At 48.9% G+C, this 22,457-nt stretch overlaps 1 protein-coding gene across 2 annotated transcripts in view; it reads right to left on the bottom strand.

Annotated features, from left to right (window-relative positions):
* The window catches only part of LOC309400674 (zinc finger protein 652-like), a 224,753-nt gene that overhangs the window by 93,618 nt on the left and 108,678 nt on the right, over positions 1–22,457 (bottom strand). Inside the window, exon 1 of one of the 2 annotated variants that reach the window (XM_081969271.1) lies at positions 6,434–6,554. The exons of the other annotated variant lie outside the window; for it this stretch is intronic. The gene's annotated coding sequence lies outside the window, so the exon portion shown is untranslated. Of the gene's footprint in view, positions 1–6,433; positions 6,555–22,457 lie in introns of those variants that run through there. 2 annotated transcript variants of the gene reach the window in all.

The following is a 22,457-nucleotide window of genomic DNA, read 5'->3' as shown; positions in this document are numbered from 1 at the left end:
GCACTCCGGGTAGAGTGGGCCGTAATGTTTTGTGGAATCTGTAGGGACTGAAGCTCATACGTTAATTTAATGCAGGCTCTGATCCACCGCCCCAGACTCGACGATGAAGCCTTGTTTTCCAAGGACGCCTGGCGAAAGGAGACAAAGAGACATTCCGAGTGGCGTAGCGAAGCCGTGCGGTCAAGATAGATTCTAAGAGCTCGGCGTACATCAATGGTGTGCCATTTGCGCTCCCGTTTGTGGCGAAGGGCCGGGCAAAAATCAGGTAAAGTCAGTTCTTGGCCCCTGTGAAATCGGCTATTGACTTTTGGCAAGAAGGTCGGATCAAGGAGCAATACCACACGGTCTGGGTGGAATATGCCCTGATCGTGCCTCAGGGACAGGGCCGCCAAGTCTGAAATACACCTAGCAGATGTTATAGCCACTAGAAACAAAGTCTTGAGTGACAACAGTTTCAATGATGTGGACCTTAGACGTTCAAATGGAGAGCCTTCAGAACCCTGGTTAGTCCCAAGTCGGGTATCTATGAATGACAGGGGGTCAGAGGTTCGAGGCACCCTGTATAAATCTCCGGACCAGAGGGTGGGAGGAAAGATTTTCTGGGGATGAGCTGTCAAGGACGAAAGACAAAGCGGCCACCTGATGACGTAATGTGTTTGGAGTGAGACCCTGATCTAGTCCTCTCTGTAAGAAGTCCAGGACTTGAGGAATGGAAGCCCTTAGTGGGTCAATAGAGAGATTGGAACACCAGAGATGCAAATGCTCGCCACGTGGCATCATAAATACAGTTCGTTGAATTTCTACAAGATGCCTGAATAGTAGCAATGACGTTGAGGGAGATGTTGTCAGCTGTTTAAGGCTTGCTGCTCAATCGCCGTGCAGTTTATTGCAGCCACTGGGGGTCGGGATGTAGGATTGACCCCTGATGAAGAGAAATTAGGGACTGTGGAATGTGCCATGGAGGGGAGATCGACAGTGTCACAAGGTTGGCAAACCAAGGTTGGCGCAGCCAGTTCTGCCTCTTGTTCCAACATCTTTTGTACTACCCTCTGTATGAGCGGGAGTGGCGGAAATGCATATAGGAGCCCCTTGGGCCACTGGCACCTGAGAGCATCTACCCCTTCTGCATTGGGATCCACAAACCTCGAGTAGTACCTGGGGACTTGACTGTTGTCCGCTGTCACAAACAGGTCTAGGACAGGCAGTCCGAACCGGAGCAGGAGTCGATGGAAGATGTCTGGGTGAACACTCCATTCTGCCTGATCTATTTTGGCTCAGCTCAACCAGTCTGCCTGGACGTTGGAGACCCCCGAGATGTGCTCCGCCCTGAGAGATGCTAGATGAGATTCCGCCCATCGGCATAATAGATTGGATTCGTGCATCAGGGGCCAGGACCGGGTCCCCCCTTGCCTGTTGATGTGTGCCTTGGTAGTGGTGTTGTCGGTTAGGATGAAGATATGATTGTCCTGAACTGTCTGCTGGAAGTGTATCAGGGCGAGGTGGACTGCCCGTAGCTCTAGCAAATTTATGCTGTTATGGCTTTCTTCTAACTAGGTTCTGCATGTACACTCCCCACCCTGTCAGGCTGGCATCCATCGTAAGAGTAAGACGGGCCGGCTCCCTGAATAACGTTCCCTGCAAGATCGCTGGGGACTGCCACCACATCAGAGACTGGGTGACCTGCCTGGGGAGGAGAACCCTGTGGGGGGAACAGCTTCTGTTGCTTTTCTGATGCGGGAGCATGAACCACTGCAGGGTCCTGCTGTGGAATCTGGCCCATGGTACTACCCCAAAGCAAGACACCATTTTCCCTAACAGCTGGGACAGCAGTAGAAGGGACACTTTGCGTAGGCGTAGGACCCTTCTGACTATTTCCCTGAGGCTGAGGATGCGGTCTTGGGAAAGAAATACCCTTTCTGCCACGGTGTCTATGACGACTCTGAGATGTAGAATGTGAGTCCCAGGGATGAGGTGGCTCTTCTTGAGATTCACCCTGAACCCGTGATCCCGCAAGGTCTGGATGGTTTGGGCTAGATCCCTTTTTGCCTGATGGGGCGACCTGGATAAGAAGAGAATGTTGTCCAGGTAGCAAAGAATCCTGATTGGTGATGATCTGATGTGGCCGGCTAGTGCCGCCAACACCTTCGTGAAGACCCTGGGGGCAGAGGATAGACCGAACGGAAGGGCTCGGTACTGGAAATGCCTCCCCCCATAAGAGCACTGGAGATATCTTCGGTGGTCTGCAAAAATGGGAATGTGAAGATAAGCTTCGGTCAAGTCTACTGAGGTGAGGAAATTGCCCTTTCTGCCCCCCTGCAGGATGGTGTCGAGGGAATGCATTTTGAACCGCCGATAAACAATGTGGCAGTTCAATGACTTTAGGTCCAGGATCGCTCTCCAGCCCGCAGAAGCCTTTGGTACCACAAAGAGATGGGAATAAAAGCCCTGACCCCTCTGATGGGGAGGGACTGGTTAGATGGCCTGAATCTCTAGTAGATGCTGTATGGCCTGATCCATCAGTAGCCTCTTGCGAGGGCACTGGCTGTGACCGAAGTGGCCGTGGCTTTAGAAGCAAACCTGGCAGCGTTTAAGGAAGCATCAACTGAATATTCGATGGCTGCCCTAAACTTATTCAGATCCCTGTGTGACCTGGTATCAGTGGTTGCAATACGTTCCTGGAGCTGCTCAATCTAGACCAGAGCAGCCCTGGAGAAAAATGAAGTGGCTGTGGAGGCCCGTACCGCCCAGGCACATGCCTGATAACCCTTTACTAAGGTTTGATCTGAACTTTTCTCCTCAGGCTTGATAACTTCCTCTGGGGCTCCAGAGACCACCATGGGCGAAGATAGGGCTGCAACCGGCGCATCCACTGGAGGAGTCTCAAGAAACTTGGTAAGTTCTGGAGCAACGTTGTAGAGGTGTTTGTCCATGTTGGTTGGTTGGGGACCTGTGCCAGGAGAGTCCCACTGCTGTTGAACAACATTTAGAAAGATCTTTGGAGATGGGATAACCTCTTTTTCCACTATAGGTTCAGAGAAAAGAGTGTGAGGACGTTCAGACGAGGTAGGAACTGCAGCCTGAGTCTGAGTAGAAGAAGTGGAAGAAGCAGAAGGTAAGTTAGCAGCTTTTATTGCTTTGAACAGGAGGGATTTAAAGCGATCAGTTTTGAACAATCCGGCAAAAGCAGGGGCATCTGGGGTGATACCCTCATCATCTGATAGGTCTGAATCCCTGAGGGTATCCTGATCCCCAAATATAGAAGTCTGAGTGACAGAAGCAGGAGGATTTTGTTGGGGGTCCCTAGATGACCTATGCCTGTGTCCATGAGGTGATCCAGAAGATGGATGGTGCTGAAGCCCTGCAGCAATGCCTTGTTTTATGGCTTCAGAAATTATGGCAGCCATCTCTGTAGGAGACGAAATTGAGGCCTGAGGCACCACTGAGGTCTGAGCCGGAAGGCGACCTGCTTGTTCAAAGGTGCAGTCACTATTGAGAGGGACATCAAAAAAAATTCCCGGTATCTGGTTCTATGGAAGCTGACGATGAGGAGGATGACAATTCCCCATCAGATTCATCCAAAGGCTGACAAACCCCGATGGGTGGTAGATCGGGGGCGGGGGGGGGGGGAGGAGAAGCAGACCGATCCCCTATGGCAGAAGGAAGATGGGCCTGGCTGTCCTGGCTAGCCTGCTTTTGCGCCGGCTGAAATTCTTTTTCCAGGGCCTTTTGTCTTCTTTCCTCTGCCCCGATTGAGGATTTAGAGGCTTTAGTGGCTTTGCCTGTATCAGGCTCCTCCTTAGCAGCCCGTTTGTGGCTGCACCTCGCCCCCGATGGTCCTGCCTCCTCTAATTCCCGATCCGGAAGTGACCCCTGCTCAGCCATGTCTGCCAGTGCCCTAACCCCTTGACCGAAGTAGGTTGGAACAATATCACCGGTCTTGCAGTCAGGAGTGACACCGCAGGTATCAGAGGCGTCCGACTGCTCCGCGAACACCACAGGATCTCTGGGCTGTCAAGATGGCGCCCGCCGTCTTCGTGCGCTTTTCCCAAGCCACAAGATGGCAGTTGCAGGCCTTTGCACGCCTTTGCGGTTCGCAAAATGGCCACCGCAGTGTTTCACGCATTTCTTGGGGCCAGCCGACCCTCCGAATGGTGGCCGCTTCGGCGCAATGTCCCTTGAAGCACCAAACGCCGCCTCGCATCTCCTGTTGCTTGCAGGCTTCCAGGTGCAGAGTGCCCTTGTATTCAGCCTCAGAGCTGCAGCTCGTGAGCTGAGAAGTCAGCGCCTCACTGACTAAGGCTGCCTTGCATGCCAGAGCTTACTCGTGGCAATTTAAAATCTCCCGCTCAAATTTAGGGCCGGAGAAAAAAAGCAGAAATTTTCCAATCGAAATCATAAATTTTGAAAAATACCAATTAGTATAGTAGATCAATTTAGACAAAAATTAAGGAGGAGAGATCAATTCTCACAGCTATGTCCAGATTGGACTGAGTCTAAACTGGGAGGGGTCACCAGGGATCAATGACATCAAAATTGTAGACTCAGTCCAATTGGTTATGGGACAGAGCAACCCAGTCTGGCTGCTGTCTCCATGATCATAGGAGAAAGCAATGCTCAACCAAACTTGACTCAAAGCACAACCTAAAGAGTTGCCCCTGCATGGCCTCATGGGAGTCTGACAACCAATCAGAATACATTTCTTACACAGGAACAGGAAACAGAGAGGTGGGGCTGAACAGAGAGTATAAAGCCAGGAACTTTCAACCCTACTCTCTTCTCTTCTTCACCCAACATCTAGAAGCATGTGATCACCTTTTTCCCCAGGACCTCAAGCCATGTGGTCCTGTCCACCATTAAACCATCTCTCCAAGCAGCCTCCATGTCTCCAGTGTCTTTTTCCCCACTTGGAACTGAACCCAGAAGGACATTTCTTCCAACATACATTAGGTTGAAATTGCCCAGCAAAAAGCTAGGACCTAAGTTCTTAGGGCCGTTTCCAATAGTGCAAGTAATTAACCCAGTAACAGTCCAACTTAGCTTCCCACGCCTGTTAGGGAAAGTGCATCCAGTCTTTCACAGCAGCTTGCTGAAGCCTGCTGTTAGTTCAAGACTGAGACCACAAGATCGCCCAGCACCTAAACCAATGGTAGTGCAATGAGAAACCTATTATGAAGTTAAGAAAATTTTGCATTCTAGGGGTTGGTTGCAGTAATTGGTCCATTGGAAAGGATACCCTTTGTCTGAAGCTACCTGGGTTAAAAGCTGGGGTGTGAAGGCAGATAGGCTAGTAAAACAATTCCATGATAAATTCCCTAATAAGCCAAAGGGTCCTGGGGGGGGGGGGGGGAGAGGTGATTAGAGACTGCCTCCTACATTCATCTCATTTCAGGACACAATCATCGGTTGAGTGGGGACAGCCTGTCAGCCCTGGAGGCCATCTTTTTCTTTGGATCTTCAGGGCTGCCACACTTGGTGAATGGGCATGCTGTGGGAACTGGAAGGGGGATTGGATGGTGATGGGGTGAGATGTATAGCCATAACAACAACAACATTCTTTCATTGGGAGTCAAGGACGTTCAGCCTACACCTGGAGAGGCGTGACTGGGAAACAACTCCAGTTAGGGTGGTGACCTGATTGGACCATGTGATGGACATATGGGTGCAGGGGAAGGGACTTTGACTTTTCTTTGGGTGGGGAAAACCCGGGAGATTTCAGATTCGGGTTATCTCAGATGTGCCAATATGACATCTCTAATAAGATGGAACTTTGAGGAATTGCCTGCCTCGGAGTCACTTGGTTGGGGGTGTTAATTGGAACCCTAACATCGAGGTTGACTCAGCCTTCCATCCTTCCGAGGAGGGTAAAATGAGGTCCCAAACCACTTAAGAGAGGGCTGTAAAGCACTGTAAAGTGGTATGTAAGTCTAAGTGCTATTGCTGTTGCTATACTATGTCCACAGCTTTTTGCTGGTCTACTAATTTAGTCACTTTGTCAAAGAATGAAATAAGATTGGTTTGGCATGATCTGTTTTTAACAAACCTGTGCTGACTACTAGTTATAACTTTGTTTCTAGATGTTCACAGATCTGTTTTTTAATTATATCTTCCATTATCTTCCCAGGTATAGATGTTAGGGTTAGCGTTATTTAACTGAACATTCATTGCAGTAAATTTATATTTTACTAACTTGGATCAAAACAGTCAGCAACTATTCTCTCTATGTCTCTTTATTGTCCCGTTCTGTGGATCGGCTTCACTGAATAACAAGATCAGATTACAGTGAGGAGGAGGAGGAGGAGGAGGCTGACAGGGGTGGGGGGAGAGAGAAAAGGGTAAATATGTAATCTCTACTTGAATTTGTTTCTCAAAGGTTTGATGAATTTATACAATCTGTGGAACGTGTCTTGGAAGAACCCATTTAAAATGTTTTAACCTCACAAGAAGAACCTGTTTTTAAAGTAGTGTCACGTTCTGGCGTTCACGTTGCATACAAACAGAGATTCAGTTTGTTTGAAAAACTTTTATCTCTATCTAACAAACTACATGATAACCAGAACTAAATGACAATGATACACTGAGTGCGTTGGAACTCTCCCGCAGTGCACAGAGAATGACCCTTCAGGTAAGCCAATGGTCATTCTCCTGTGCACTGCTTGGAGAGTCCAAGCATGGGACATACCCAAGCTAAATGTCACTAGGGCAGGGAACTGTTGAGTCCAGGGTCTCTCCACTGGCATGAATGGCCTGAAGGACTCGTCTCCCAAACGCTACCTCCACTGATGCGAACTTGTCCAGTTTATAGTTCCATACAAACGGAGATAAGGAACTCCAAGTTGCCGCCCTGCAGATCTCCTCTATGGGTGCCTGGGTCGCCCAGGCTGCGGTGGTGGCGGCACTTCTGGTGGAGTGGGTGGTGAGATGGCGTGGCACTGGTTTGGATTGTAGAACATGGGCGAGGGCAATGCATGCGTGCAACCAGCGCCCAATGAAGAAACCTTGTGACCTTGAGATGCTGGTTGAAAGGATATGAAGAGCAACTCGGAGCGTCTGAATGCTGCCGTGCATTTGATGCATTTCCGTGGCACTCTACAAATGTCAAGCATGTGCCATCTCTTTTCTCTTGGATGTTTGGGGTGCGGACAAAAATCTGGAAGGATGACCTCCTGGGACCGGTGAAACCAGGAGTTGATCTTGGGAACAAATGAAGGGTCCAAACGGAGGGTCACCCTTTCCGAATAAATGAGACATAGGTCCTCCCTGACTGACAGGGCCCCCAACTCCGAGATTCTCCGTCCAGAAGTGATGGCAATTAGGAATACCGTTTTAAAGGTCAAATGCTTTAGGCTTGCGGAATGCAGAGGCTCAAAGGGGGAGGGGGGTGATGAGTGCTCATAGAACGACCTCCAGCTCCCATGTTGGATACCTATGGATGACCGGACTGTATGAGTATGTCGTACAGGTAGCATTGGAGCCACACTGGACAGGATCTGAGGAAGGCTGCTACCGCTGCCAGGATTTTTGTAAATGTCCTGGGGGCTGATGACAGGCCGAATGGCAGGGCCCTGTAATGGTAATGGTGGCCCACATAGAAGAATCTCAGGAATCTGCTGTGATCCTTGCAGATTGGGATGTGGAGGTATGGCTCCTTGAGATCTATAGATGTTAACAGATCTCCTGGCCTGATGGAGCCCAAAATTGACTGGAGGGACTGCATCTTGAATCTCTTGAATGCCAGGTGGTAATTCGGCTTTTTAAAATCTAGTATTGCTCTCCCCCCCCCCCCCCCCAGCTTTTTGGGACTAGGAATAGTATGGAATAAAATCCCGTCCCTTCCTGACCTGTTGGTACTGGTTCTATGGCCCTGATGTCCTATAGATGAAGGATCTCCTGTTCCATGAGAGCCTTTTGATTGAGCAGGATGGGGTGGGGCAACGAATGAAGTGGCATGGGGGGGGGAGATGAATTCCAGGGTCAGACCTATGCTGATCATTTGTAGAACCCATTGGTCTGAGGTGATCCACTCCCATTGGGTGTGGAACAGTTGTAGACGCCCTCCAATGGGAGCCATCCGTTGGTGGTCACTTATAGCGATGGAAGGGCCTGAAGCCAGACACCCCCCCCCCCCGAAAAGGACGTTTGGAGAAGGCCTGTTGGCAGCATCTGTCCCAAAAGGGCTAACGGTCTTGAGACCTATCCATTTTTTTGGGAATAGGGGTGCTAAAAAGGGCCCGCATTGGTAGTAGACTCTGGGGCACAAAAGGATTGCTTCCTATAGGAATTGGGTGCCCTACGCTCAGGTCTTTTAGTTACCGAGGGCATGACTTTTTTCTTATCCTTATTTTCGATAAGGACTGGGTCTAGGGCCTCCCCAAAAAGTTTGCCTCCCTTAAACGGAGCTGAGGCCAGCTTCCACTTGGACCTCATGTCAGCGTTCCAATGCCGAAGCCACAGGAGGTGACGGGTAGTAATGTCGGATGCTAGGGCCCTAGAGGCAAAGTTAGCGGCGTTTAAGGTGGCATCAGCTGTGTATTCCGCCACCGCTATGATCTTATTGACATCATGTCTTAATCTGCCTTCCCCAGCCAGGAGTTTAGTCAGCAGCTGTCCAAGCCAAAGGAGGGAGGCTCTAGCAAGGAAAGACACAGAGGTGGATGTCTTTATTGCCCAAGCTGCCGCCTGATGTGTTTTGTGGCAGGCTTTCTCCGCCCTCTTATCCTCTGCCTTCAGCCCCTCTAGGTCAGGAGGAAGCACTGAGGAGGAGGTGAGCGCTTCTACCAGCGCAGCCACAGGAGGTAATTTTAGCAATTCCTCCAAGCTGGCATCTACTGTGTACAATTTCCTGTCGCTACCACTAGGAGTGGCCAGGGTCCCTGGTTGTGCCATTGCCTCTGCACCACATTAAGAAATAGTGGGAATGGGCACAATCTCTTGGGCCTGGGCTGGTTCCTCAAGGAGGCCCTTGCTGAGATCCGAAGGATCAGGAGCTATCTGGTCAGGGGTAGATGAGCCTAGATGGGTAGAGACCTTTGCCATTATTCAAAATAGTCTTGAAAGTGGCATGTTTGAACAGACCTATGAAAGTGGGCTTGTCAGGAATTGCCCCTTCATCTCCTGAGAGCTCTGGCTCGGGCAGAATGTTCTCCTCCTAAACTGAATCCTCACTGTTCAGTGAGGAGTGGGGAGAAGATGGCCTTTGGCCTTGGGTAGCCACCTGGGGGCATGCACGGGCCAGAATAGGTACTGGACTTGCGTGGACGTTTGGCCTTCCACGGCATGCCTGCCTCGATCCCCTGGGAAATAGCCCTAGAAATACTGTAACTTCCTGAATTTCTACAGAGAGCTCGGGTCCCTGATCTTCTGCGGGATGGGGTCTTTTGGGAGGTGGAGCTAACGGCTGTTGGGGAGCTAGGGGTCCCAAATAAGCCAGCTCTTCTTCATTCTTCAGCTGACAATCGAACAGGTCAGCATGGTGTGCCATAGAAGGTCAGGGGGAACCTGCAGTAGCCAACGAGGCATCAGGCGACAATTCCTGCCCTTCCTCCTCGCTATCCGAGATGGGCTGGCTGGGCCTGCTTGGGGCAACAGGTTAAGCCTCTCTAGGAGATCCCTGACTAAGTGCCTTGGCCTGTTGCTGGGCCTTGGCAAATTACTTTTCCAGTGCCTTTTGGCGTCAGAGAGCATCCCTGTCCTGGACTGTGTCCTGCTTCTTTCCCTGTCTAGTATAGGTCTTGCTTGCCTTAAGTGCCTCCCTAGCAGCCCTGCCAGCCTGCCTGGAAAACCCCCTGCTGGTAGAAGGGCCTGGTCGTTCCATCTCCGCAGAGGCCTGGTCTGCCATCCTGCGAGTTAAGGGAACTCTCAAGGGCACTTGAGTAAATCAGGGGTTTCCTCCACTCACCACCAGCTACAATTGTGGAGAAGAAAGCCTTATTGCTCCCAATTCAAGACATTGAAGGCCCCAGAAGATGGAGGTAGGCCGATGAGTCGCAAAAATTCTGGCGCGAACCGGATTGCTTCCAGCACCAACGCAGATCTCTGGAATCAAGGGGTATGGCCTATGCAAGCCAAAAACCCCACTGCTGCCAAGGCTGTGAAGCTCAGGGCCAAAGGAGCAGACCCACTGGAGATCTGGACAGGAAGGCTCCCTGCAGCAATCTGAGGAGAGCAAGGATGGTTGGGGCGGCTGCAGGCAAAAAACATGGCAAAAAAGTCTATTCAAAATGGCCACCGCGCCAAAAGATGCACTCAAAATGGCCACTGCAATGAAAGGTCGCCTGAAAAACTCCAGTGTTGGCTGCTTGAAGCTGCTGCCAGGTGTGGATGGAGGCTGCAGCTTCCTTGGGCCAGCGGGCAATCCCGGGGAGGCTCGCAGCGATCACGTGGGCATCGGCACTCCGACCGCACGTTTGCCTCCGCTATTACCCACCTTCGACTGCCACAACCACCCGGACAACCCCAGGACACCGCAGACTCGGGGAAGGTGAGAAAAGGCACAAAAATAAGAATTGTAACACTCACCAAGCCAGCTCTCTAAAGGAAAAAAGGTAAAAAAGGAGAAAGGATAGTTAGAAAAAGGAGAGTCCAAGCTATCTGCTAAATACTGTAGGAAAAAACTTTAAACACGTCCACTGGGCTTGACTGAACTGAAAAAAGCTGGATTAAGTCAGCACCAGAGGCGTGGCTAAAGTTTCAATTCAGTCCTGGGCAGATAGGCTGAGTTTAACCCATGCTTGGACTCTCCAAGCAGTGCACAGGAGAAATATGCACCCAGAAACACAGACTGTTGAAAATCAAAGCCAAAATGATCGCCAAGTGCATGCCCAAGATGGTGTCTTGTCGCGTTTGAGGAGAGCTTCGGGGAGATGATTGTCCTTCTCGGGGCTTGCAGGGGGTAACCTATCCCATCGTCGGTTCCAGGTCCAGCTTTGAAAACTTCCTGGGACCTCGGGGATACCCTTGAGCTGTGATTTCCTGCCTTGTAGCCGGAACGTCGTGAGTGAAACCAGGTGGTTGGCGGTGAAAGGAGAACGTCAGTGGCTGCCGGCATGGGTGTGGTCGTCGTCGGTGGCTGGACGCCCAGCCTGGGGTCTCTGCAGCTGCTGCTCCCCACGCCGTGGTGTTATCCCAGTTGCTCCCCCCCTCCACCTTGCTTATGGACGTGATAGACTGGATCAGCGGGGAGTGGCTGAGGCAGCTGGCATGGATATTGATGCCAGCGGAAGATGGCTTCTGTAGTTGGCGTGGGCGTGGTTGGAGTGGGGGGTTCCCTCGTTGTGACCCCCTCCGGTATCACCGCCATTGCCCAGGCAACCGTACTGTGTCATTTGGCCATTTGGCCCCTCATCTTGTGACACTATGGACTGGGTCAACGGAGTGCAGCCCTGGTGACGGATATGAGTGCGGCTGGCATGGATGGAGCTTAGCTGTTGGAGTTGTTGAAGTTGTTGGAGCAGCCGCTGCTATCCTCACCACCACCATCACTGGCCGTTTCACCACCTCGCAATTTATCATCTGCTGCGATTTTGACATCTGGATGTTACTCCTACATACTATCCTTAACACCGACCACTGCTACCCCCCTGAACACTGTCGGCTGTCGTCCCCCCCCCCTTGGACATGTCATCACCTCGTTCCATCTCCCCGTGATGTCATCCCATTTGGTTGATGCCAGACTCTCCTCTATGTTATACTGAGACAGAACTTTACTTCCTTCGGGAACTCCCCCATTCCCGGGGATGGCCTTCTTGCCTATCAAGACGCTTCCTTAATGACTGATCTTGGGATCCCGAGAGGTGGCATGCGAAGAAGAGACTTCTTAGGGGTTTCTTACAGGGGGTTTTAAATCAAATTTTAAGGGGGGGGGCAGGGGGTTTGATTCAGATGGCTCAGACAGGCTTGGGGGGGGGAGTCTGCCAGGGCACAGGCCAGAACTAACTAATGGGCGCGGGTCGGGAGTGCTGGGAAGGGTTGGGATTCCGGGGGAGACATTAAGCCATTCCATTGGGGGGTTCACCATTTCTACTGTTTGTGGGAGAGGCAGATATGGTGGGGGCCGAGGGCCAAATTATGTTCGGGGGACGCAGGTTCGCTGTTTAAGAGCGATCGCGCACTCCGACCCTCATTGCCCTTCTTGCACGCCCGGGTGCTCGGGATCACAGGACCCTGGTCTCCGGCTGGTGTCGCTTAACGCCAGGTCCGTGGTACATAAGGCTCCCCTCATTTATGACCTCATACAAGAGGGTAGAGCGGACCTGGAGTGCATTACGGGGACCTGGTTGGGCCATGAGGGGGGTGTTCCCCTTAATGAATTATGCCCACCAGGCTTCCGGACGTTTCACCAGCCAAGAGCCCAGGGCAGGGGCGGGTGGTGGTGGCGGTGGTTATTAGGGAAAGTCTCGGACCTCAGGAGGTGACTGTGCCTCAGATAGGCGGGTGTGAGTCCCCTTTTGTGAAATGGGGCCTTGGAGTTCAGGTGGGCCTTTTTGTTACGTACCTGTCTCCCTGCTACATTTCATCGGCCCTGCTGGAGCTGCTGGATGTGTTAGCCGGATTGGCGGTTGATTTCCCCAGGCTCATGGTCCTAGGGGATTTCAATCTGCCTTCCATTGGCGAGACATCCAAGTCAGCTCTGGAGTTCATGGCTTCCATGATGGCTATGGACCTAACTCAGTTAATTCAAGACCCCACCCATAACAGGGGACACACGCTCGACCTGATTTTTGTCTCTGGGCAGTGGATGAATGATCTATATTTAGGGGATATTTCTACCCAACCCTTGTCATGGTCTGATCATTTCCTCATCAGGCTTGACTTCCATACTGCTACCCCTTGCTGCAGGGAGGCAGAACCGACTAGATGGTTCCGCCCCAGGCGCCTGATAGACCCTGAAAGGTTCCTGATGGAGCTTGGGACTTTTCCTGAATCCCTTGCTCACAGCTCGACCGAATCCCTAGTGGAAGCCTGGGATAGGGTGGCCACTGGGGCCTTGGATCGCGTTGTGCCTTTGCGGCTTCTGACCCAGTGTTGATCCTGGGTAGCTCCCTGGTTTACCGAGGAGCTCCGTGAGATGAAATGCCGGAAAAGACGCCTAGAGAGTGGTTGGAGGGCCAGCTGGTCCGAATCTGATCAAAAACTAGTAAGAATTCATATTAAATCCTACTTAGTGGCGATAAAAGCGGCAAAATGGCAATATTTTCCGCTCTTATCGCGTCCGCAGATAACCGCCCAGCCGCCCTGTTTAGGGTGACCCGCTCCTTACTTAACCAAGGAACTGGGAAAGACCCCTTGCAGGGTAGGGCTGAAGAATTTGTTCAGTATCTGCAGGATAAAATCGCTCAGATCTGGACAGGCTTGGACTCTGGGTAGATTTGGGTGAGTTGACGGGGATGAATCTTGTGGACACTATCTGGGATGAGTTTGACCCTGTGACCTCCGAGGTCATGGACAGGATTATGGGGAGACTCAGCACTTGTGTGCTGGAGCCGTGTCCCTCTTGGTTAGTTTCGGCTTCCCGGGAGGTGACACGAGGCTGGCTCCAGGCGATTACCAATGCTTCATTGAGACAGGGGTTCTTTCCCACCGCCTTGAAGGAGGCAGTGGTGAGGCCCCTCCTTAAGAAGCCTTCCCTGGACCCAGCTTCTTTAGCCAACTATCTGTCAACGCCTAAGGCGTTTCCATGACTACTATCAACTTGAGAAGGGGGGGGGAGGGGGAGAATGCCATGCATACTTTTGGCCAGAGTAAAAGTCTCATATTTCTGTACTGGGATGTGAATGCACATGTCCAGAACCCTGCCATAATGTCCTGTTGGAGAATGTGATTGATGACCTCAGCCAGAGGGGAGGGGGCACAGGGGTAACGTTCAGATGCCATTAAGTGTGATTTAGTTTCAGGTACACAGAAGTCCGTGCCAAGATGTTATTCCTAATAAATGAATGGGTTTTTTTTTAACTTTGTCTCGGGGCTCGTAAATTAATTAGGCCAACTCTTGGAACCTTCACAGTAGCTTTTTCAACTACCAACAGAAGGAACTGGCATTCCTTTAGTGAATCGTCCGGTCTCCAATCTTCGCTTTGTAGTGAAGGTTGTCGAGAGTGTGGTAGCACATCAGCTTCCCCAGTACCTGGATGAAGCTGCCTACCTGGATCCGTTTCACTCGGGTTTCAGGCCCAGGTACAGCACGGAGACGGCATTGGTAGCGTTGGTTGATGATCTCTGAAGGGCCCGGGACAGGGGCTGCTCCTCTGTCCTGGTCCTATTAGACCTCTCAGCGGCTTTCAATACCATCGACCATGGTGTCCTACTGCGACGACTCAGGGGGTTGGGAGTGGGGGGCACCGTTTTACGGTGGTTATCTTCCTACCTGTTGGATCGGTCGCAGTTCGTGTTGACTGGAGGCCAGGGATTGACCCCAAGGCGCGTCACTTGTGGGGTTCCCCGGGGGTCGGTTCTCTCACCCCTCCTGTTCAACATATATATGAAACCGCTGGGCGAGATCATCCGTGGTTTTGGGGTATGGTATCATCAATATGCTGATGATACCCAACTTTTCATTGCTACCCCAAACCACCCAAACGATGCCCTCGACATGATGTCCCAATGCCTGGAGGCTGTGCGGATCTGGATGGGGAGCAACAGGCTCAAGCTCAATCCCTTCAAGACTGAGTGGCTGTGGTTTCCATCATCCCGATTTGTGCATCTTGTTCCATCTTTGATGATAGGGGGAGAAATTTTAGCCCCCTCAGAGAGGGCCCGCAATCTGGGAGTCCTCCTGGATACGCGGCTTAGTTTAGAAGAACACCTGATGGCCGTGACCAGGGGGGCCTTTTACCAGGTTCGCCTGGTACATCAGTTGTGCCCCTTCCTGGATCGGGATGCTCTGTGCACAGTCACTCTTACCCTCGTCCTTTCTCGCCTGGACTACTGCAACGCTCTCTACATGGGGCTGCCCTTGAAGAGCACCCGGAGGCTTCAGCTGGTCCAGAATGCGGCCGCGCGGGTTGTCATGGGGGTACCTAGGTGCTCCCATGTTACACCCCTTTTAGGCGGCCTGCACTGGTTGCTGGTTGTTTTCCGGGTGCGATTCAAGGTACTAATTATGACCTTTAAAGCGCTCCATGGCTTAGGCCCAGGGTACCTGCGAGACCACCTACTGCCACCAGTAGCCTCCCACCGTCCAGTGCGATCCCACAGAGTTGGCCTCCTCAGGGTGCCGTCGGCCAGACAGTGTCGGCTAGTGAACCCCAGGGGGAGAGCCTTCTCTGTGGGAGCGCCTTCCCTCTGGAATGAGCTGCCCCCGGAGCTTCACATAATCCCCGACCTCCAGTCCTTCCGATGCGCCCTAAAAAGTTGGCTTTCCCAGCAAGCCGGCCTGGCCTGAACAGAATAAAATAAATGATTAATTTAATTGTTAATTTTAATCTAATTTTTAAAATTTTATTGTTAATATTAATTGGGTTTGTTTTTGGATACTTTATTTAATTTTCTTTTTAACTTTTGCAATAAGTGGTTTGCTTTTTTTATGTTGTACGCCGCCCCGAGTCCTTTGGGAGAAGGGCGGCATATAAATCCAATAAACAAACAAACAAAAGGACTTTTGCTTTCCAATCACAAAGTGGCTAATTTAGAAATTACAGAACTGACTTCATACACCTTTCTGAAGATCAATCTTGTGTTTTCATATAATAGTAGAGAATTCTCTGTGTGGATTAAGTGATAAATGGATTTTTTTTAAAGGGTTTGAAAGAGAGTGAGGAAACCTACTACATTTATTTGGGGAAAGATTTTCTTTGGGTCTTTTGGGGAAGACAGATTGGCTTTGGAGATTGCATTTATTGTATTTAAATCAATCAGCAATTGATAAGAGATGATATTAAGAAACAAACATGGATATTTGATTTGGGATTAATGAGACTTAATTTTTTGGGATGATTTCAGATTGAAGCTATGGTAAGTTTTCTACAAGTTCATTACAATTACTGTTCATTAACAGAGGGTCTTGGAATTTTAATCTTGTCTTTTTTCATTATTGATAATATTTATTATTTTTATATCTTTATATATTATCCGTATCACTATTGTCTTTACTGTTCATTATTCTGTTATTGATAAAAATTATTTTGGCTTGTTTTGTAAAGGGTGGGGGATTAACATTGTTGTATTATACTAATCAGCATTCAACTAGGGAGGATGCTATGTGTATGTGTATGTCAACTCGTGAAGCTTCCCTGACCTGCTCCCAAGTTGCCATAGGGAAATCGCGCCTTGCAGCTGTACCAAGGAATTTACTCCTCAGTCGTAACAAGATGCATTCTGGCTGAGCAAGTCAAGACCATCTCTGTGGATACCAGCAATGCCTGGAGGGAGTGACTTCTATAACCCGCAAAATTACCTCGTTGGGGAATGTGACTGGGTGACACACTTTGGGGAGAGGGGGAAACAGGGTAAGAGGCAAGGCGTGAAGGGGGTGAATTCAGAGTTGGCTTCACCGAGGTAATGCTGACATGGTGCTCTTAATAAAAGACTGGATTTTTTTTGCCAGATGGCTTTGAAACTCTTTTTTTTAATTGTCCAAATTTTATTGATTTTAAAAATTTTACAGGGAGAAGGGTTAAAAGGTTATAGAACATTTTGACAGCTACATCGTGCCGGGGGGGGGGGAGAAGCCCCCCCCCAGGTCTCGCAACTTTTACAAAAAAAATAGAAAATTATCAACATTTACATATGTATTAGCAGTTTTAAGTTTAACAGAAAATCATCAGTATTGAAACTCTTAATTGCATTAGTTCTAGTTTCGCCCAGGACACAGTTCCTCTGGGTTGCTGGTAAGCTGCAGGTCTGGGCAGAGTGGTTGCTAGTCCACCAATTCAAGGTGAGGCTGGACCGCACATTACGCCAAGCTTGTGCTTATTGGCCCCTCCCTCACTGGCTTAGTGAGTGGTACCAGGCAGTTGTGGAACTGGACACGGAGCTGAGGGAGTGTCATCCCAAGGGGGACGTGGGTCCTGGACTCCAGCATTTTGCGGAAATACCACCCGGCTCTGCCTGGCTGACCCCTGGTCCAGCTGCGGTCCTGCCAGCAAGAGTTACTCGGTTGCCAATATGGTGCTTCTGGTGCAATAAACCAGGCCACTGGCCAGCCAAATGCCCAGTCCCAAATATGCAGGCGAAGACCGGGTCCCCTGGGAAGAGGGGTGGAGCAACATTGGGAGGTAATCCGGTTCATAGTGGTACCGACAATGACTGAATCGGTTATCCTGGGGCTGGCATGGTTTATATAAAGCCTGAGGCTTTATAGGAGCCTGGGTAGGGCGAAAAGAGCCTCCCCCGTACCCCCCCCCCGGAGGCCTGAAGTCTCCGGAGCGCAAAAAAACGGCCCTACAGGCAAACCAGAAGTTTGGGAACGGACTTTCGGTTTGCTCGGAGGTTTGTTTTGACTGCTCCGGAGGCTTCAAGGAAGCATCCTGAAGGTCCCTGAAGCCTCCGGAGGGCTTTCCGGGGGGCGGGGGAGGCTGTTTTCGTCCTCCCCAGGCTCCTATAAAGCCTCTGGAGCCTGGGAAGGGCAAAAAAAGCATGTAAAAATGGGGGGTCGTGCCTGTAGTGCGCGCATGCGCACTGGGGGGTCGCACATGTGCACTGGGGGGTCGTGCATTGCATTATGGGTGCGGCACGCCCGCACACTACACCCCTGCGCTCCCCCCACTTATGGCACGCGAGACAAAAAAGGTTCGCCATCGCAGCCCTAGTGGAAGGCCACTCCTTTCCCCAGGTCTATGCAGACCTGGTGGAAGTTTTCAATGACAAGGAGTGTGATATGCTACCCCCTCACTGCCCTACCATCGAGATCATACTCAGGGCGAAACTACCAAAGCCAAAATTGTATTCAATGACACCCAAAGAAATTGAGGAATTACAGTGTTATGTCAATAAGAACTTGGCTAGGGGTTTCATCCAACTAGCCCGCTCGCAGATTGCAACACCTGTGCTCTTCAAAGAGAAGGACAGGACCCTACGCCTATGAGTCGATTTGGGGGGGGGGTGTCAATGGAGTCTGCGTAGAAAATATGTACCCCCTTCCCTTATGAAGGACATGTTAGGCCATTTGGAAAAGGGACGAATCTTCACCAAATTGGACTAGGGAGAGGCCTATTATCGGGTAAGGATTAAGCAAGGCGATGAGTGGAAGACTGCCTTTAACTGCCCCTTGGGGAGTTATCAGTTCCGGGTGATGCCGTTTGGGCTGCAGGGGGGCCCTGCGGAGTTCATGCAACTGATTACTGATTTGTTGCATGAGCACTTATATAAAGGGGTACTCGTGTACCTAGACAACATCTTAAAAACCTTTGGCAGCGAACTTATATGTGAAACTCTCAAAGTGTGAATTCCACCTGACGCGTCTGAATTATCTGTAGTATCACATCACCAATCACAGGGTGGAGATGGATCCCACCAATGTGCAGGCTGTCCTAGAGTGGCAGGCTCCTAGGACATGTAAGCAACTAAAGAGCTTCCTGGGTTTTGCTAGTTTCTACTGGCAGTTCATCCCCTCGTTCGCCAGGGTGGCCTTGCCATTGACCAACTTGTTAAAAATGAAACACACGGCAGCTAAACCCCAACCAAGCCAGCCACTCCAGTGGATGATGAACTGCCAGTGGGCCTTCAAAGCCCTGAAGGCTTTGTTTGCCAAGGAGCCCATCTTGAAACACCCGGACCCCGAACAACTCTTTGTTATTCAGGCCAGCACCAGCGATATGGCCTTCAGTACCGTCCTTCTACAGGTGAACAAACAGGGCCAACAACAAACATGTGCGCACACCTCCCATAAACTCACCGAGACCAAACGACGGTGGGCAATCTGGGAGAAGGAGGCTTTTGCTGTTGTTTTGCTGAGTACCCTCAGGACCCTCCTTCCCCTAGTAATCCAAACAAGTGGATGGAAACTCTAAAGGGTGTATGGAACACTGTGAAGGTGGCATTGAGGAAAGCAGCCGAAACTCAAAAGGCCCAGGTTGACAAAACCTGTGCTGCACTTAAGCCCTTAAACCTACAATACCTGGTCCGTGGAAGGGATACCCATTGACAGACGCCTCCTGGGTGGCGGACAGGGATGTGAGGGCGGGCCGACTAATCCAAAGGTTCCACAAGCAATATCCCCACAAACCAGGGGGGGAAGGGGATAGGAGTACCTGATGATCTGCTAATGTAATGCTTGTGTTTACTGTCTTACAGGTGCAACCCTGGTAGAGAGGAGCTGCCTGTCAAACCCCACTCCAGGGATTGCCAAACCTGGGGAGGAAGTTGGGTGGTGGTTGAGCATTGGGAGAGCCCCTGCTGAGGCCAGCTGATTGGTGGCAATGGGTGAGGCCCAGCTGATCGGTGGCGAGCTGGGGAGCCAATCAACGGCGTGCCAAGGAACTGCTTTCCTACCGCTGAACAGCTGAACGAGGCCAAAGTGTTGGAGCAGCCGCCGCTGAGAAGAAACCACCTTCCAGCTAGGCAAGCAGCTGTTCCTGGCTACCAGGTGGCCAGGGGCTGGAACATACCTATAAAAATGCTGGAAGGCAAATGCTCCCAGTGCTCACTTTGCCACGGACTTGCTACAAATAACTTTTTGCAGACTCATTGCGTGCCAAGACTTTGGCCTAAATAAACCCGGGGGGTTTTGGTTCCAGAGCGAGTAAGCTTCTATTTCGTTTAGGTCTGGTGCTTGGACCATTGAGATCATCCTGCATTTGGCTCTGTATCATTGAAATTCGCAAGGATACCTTGCCCATCCCCTGATTTGTTGCTGGAGTCCCCATAGAATATCCTGACAAAAGTAATGGCTCCTTGTCAACTGCAGGATCCTCTATTGGCCCAAGAGGATTCAGACTTCTATTTTTTATATGGCCACTTTCAGGCAATTTTATTTGCTGAGGGGAAAGTGAGAGGCTCAATGTTTGGAGATACAAGGTCTATAGGGTCTAGGATGTTTAGGCGCTGACCTACATATTGGTTTTTTACACATATAACACAAATGAAAAGTTTTTTCTTTTAACTTTGGCTCACACAGAACACGTTTTTCTTTTTTCAAGTTTATCTAAATTTTTGTCTTGTGACATTTCCTCTACTTTTTTGAATTGAAGCCTTCAACTCTCTTGGTATTTTTTATCCAGTCTTCTCATCATTTCATCTCTAACTAATGTTTCTGCTAATTGTTTGACAAAGTTGAGCCTAGTTCTGTGAGGAGAGGGTCGCGCGTTTTGCGCGCATGCGCACTGGGGGGTAGCGGGTTGCATTATGGGTGCGGCACGCACGCACTCGACCCCCCTGCGCTCCCCCTACTTGTGGCACGCGAGCCAAAAAAGGTTCGCCATCACTGGCCTAGTTATTTTGTTATTGGTGTTACCATAACAATTGTAAAGAATGAAAATGATTTAATGAACTAATATCCAGTATTCTGAAAAATATTTCCATAGGTCATCTTCTGGTACGCCTCCCACTAGAATATATGGCACACTTTTGGTCCAATGAATCAACATCTCCTTTATTACTGTTGTAGTAAGCAATAATTTCAGGTTTTTAAATATTTTCCCCCAATATAAACATACATATTTTGTGGACAGTGCATTGACTGGGTCAAGTCTTTTTTAAACAACATTAACAATAGTAATACAATACAATACAATAGCAGAGTTGGAAGGGACCCTGGAGGTCTTCTAGTCCAACCCCCTGCCTAGGCAGGAAACCCTATACTGTTTCAGACAAATGGCTATCCAATATCTTATTAAAGACTTCCAGTGTTGGGGCTTTCGCAACTTCTGGAGGCAAGCTGTTCCACAAATAGTATGTGGAGTTCTAATCTTCCAACTTCAACAATACTAGTCTCATTTCATATTCCTTTTACATTTTCCCATTAATTCATTTAAGCATAAATAACATTTCTTTGCACCCTGTGTTTATCCCTTACTAAATGTTATCATTCAATATTTTAAGAGTCACTCATTATTCCACCATAGCGCCAATATTTCATCAATGTGTGGGATTACTAGTAACACCAATTATTAACAATATTCAATCCATCACGGGAGTGTATCTCAAAGTCCCCATCATTTCTAATCCTTAGTATTTTAAATTCACAATATATTTTAACACAGTTAGTATTAATAATACAATTAGATTACCTAATCTTAAATTACCATCTACTAATCTGAATTTATTGGGGTTATGGTACTTTCACATTTTATTAATATATTTTCTCATTATCCATCATCTCTTAATCTTTCTAAAATTCCATCATTTATTGATTTTTTGGTCAGCCTTTTATCTCTCTCTCTCTTGGAATCTTGTATCTCTTTTTGATTTTTTTTGTGTCTACTAAACTTTCCCTTCTGGGTGCCTTTTATCTCTTTCTGTTGCGTTATTTGAACACCCATCCACAAGATTTTGTTTATTAATCTTTTCTCCTCTTTGTTCTTGACTTCTCACTTCTCATTTTTATTTTCCCCTTCCCCTGCTTTTTCTAATTTCTCATCTATTTCTTGAGTATCATGTTCCTCTCCCCCCCCCCATTGTTGAGTAGCTTCAACATTCATCTCTGTTTCTTTAAACAATCCCTTTGTCTCTTCATTGTCTCTTAAAGATTCACACACACTTTTTAACATAAACAATATTTCTTCATACATTTTTAATGTCTCTTGCAAATCCATTTTATAGTGATTTAATACAGGTTATAAAAAGTATATTTATATTCTTCCAATATCTCAATATTTAAAAACTCCTGCCTAATAAAATTACATCACTCCCATAGTTATACCTCCAAAACCCCTCGTTTTACTTTGTAATAATTTACAGCCTTATAGTTCCCCAATTATGTATCTCCCAATTGTTCAAATTTTAAAGTGTTATTTAATTTCCCTTCTTCTCTCTTTTCTTCTGAGCCTTTTCTTCTTTTGCCTCGTATAATATTCTATCAAATAACAATAGTCCAAGTCCAAATTAACCCACTAAGTTCTTCCAATCTTTCCAATCCATAACCCAATAGTCAGTTTTAGTAAAGTTTAGTTGTTTACAAATTAGTTCCTTTTATAACTCTTCAAAAGGAAGAAAAAAAACATGTTCTCAAATTTTCCCAGTCGTCTTCTAACAACAGAGTCAAGGTCAGGCCATTCTCCAGATGTTGTTACTTCTATTTTGTGTGTTAGGCTTTGTGTGTATTAGATTAGCTTTCATTGAATATACTGCAGCTATAGTGTTACAATAATTCACTTTCTCCAGTAGATGGCTCTCTTATTCCCAAATCCAAGGTTAAGCAATCTGTCAAAAACAGCTGATTATCCAATAAATCCAGGCGGTTTAAAAATTCAAATAAGCAAATAAATTCTCCCTACAGTCATTTTCAAATTATTTGAGCTTTTTATCAAGCTTTCTGTATTTTATGGTTTCTCTTGGGCTTTTTTTGCCTCTTCGTTTCCGGGGGGGGG

The sequence above is a fragment of the Natrix helvetica genome (assembly GCF_964273705.1).
Source record: "Natrix helvetica genome assembly, chromosome: W".
In the NCBI taxonomy this organism is placed as follows: Eukaryota; Metazoa; Chordata; class Lepidosauria; order Squamata; family Natricidae; genus Natrix; species Natrix helvetica.
This window is presented reverse-complemented; position numbering and strand designations above follow the sequence as displayed.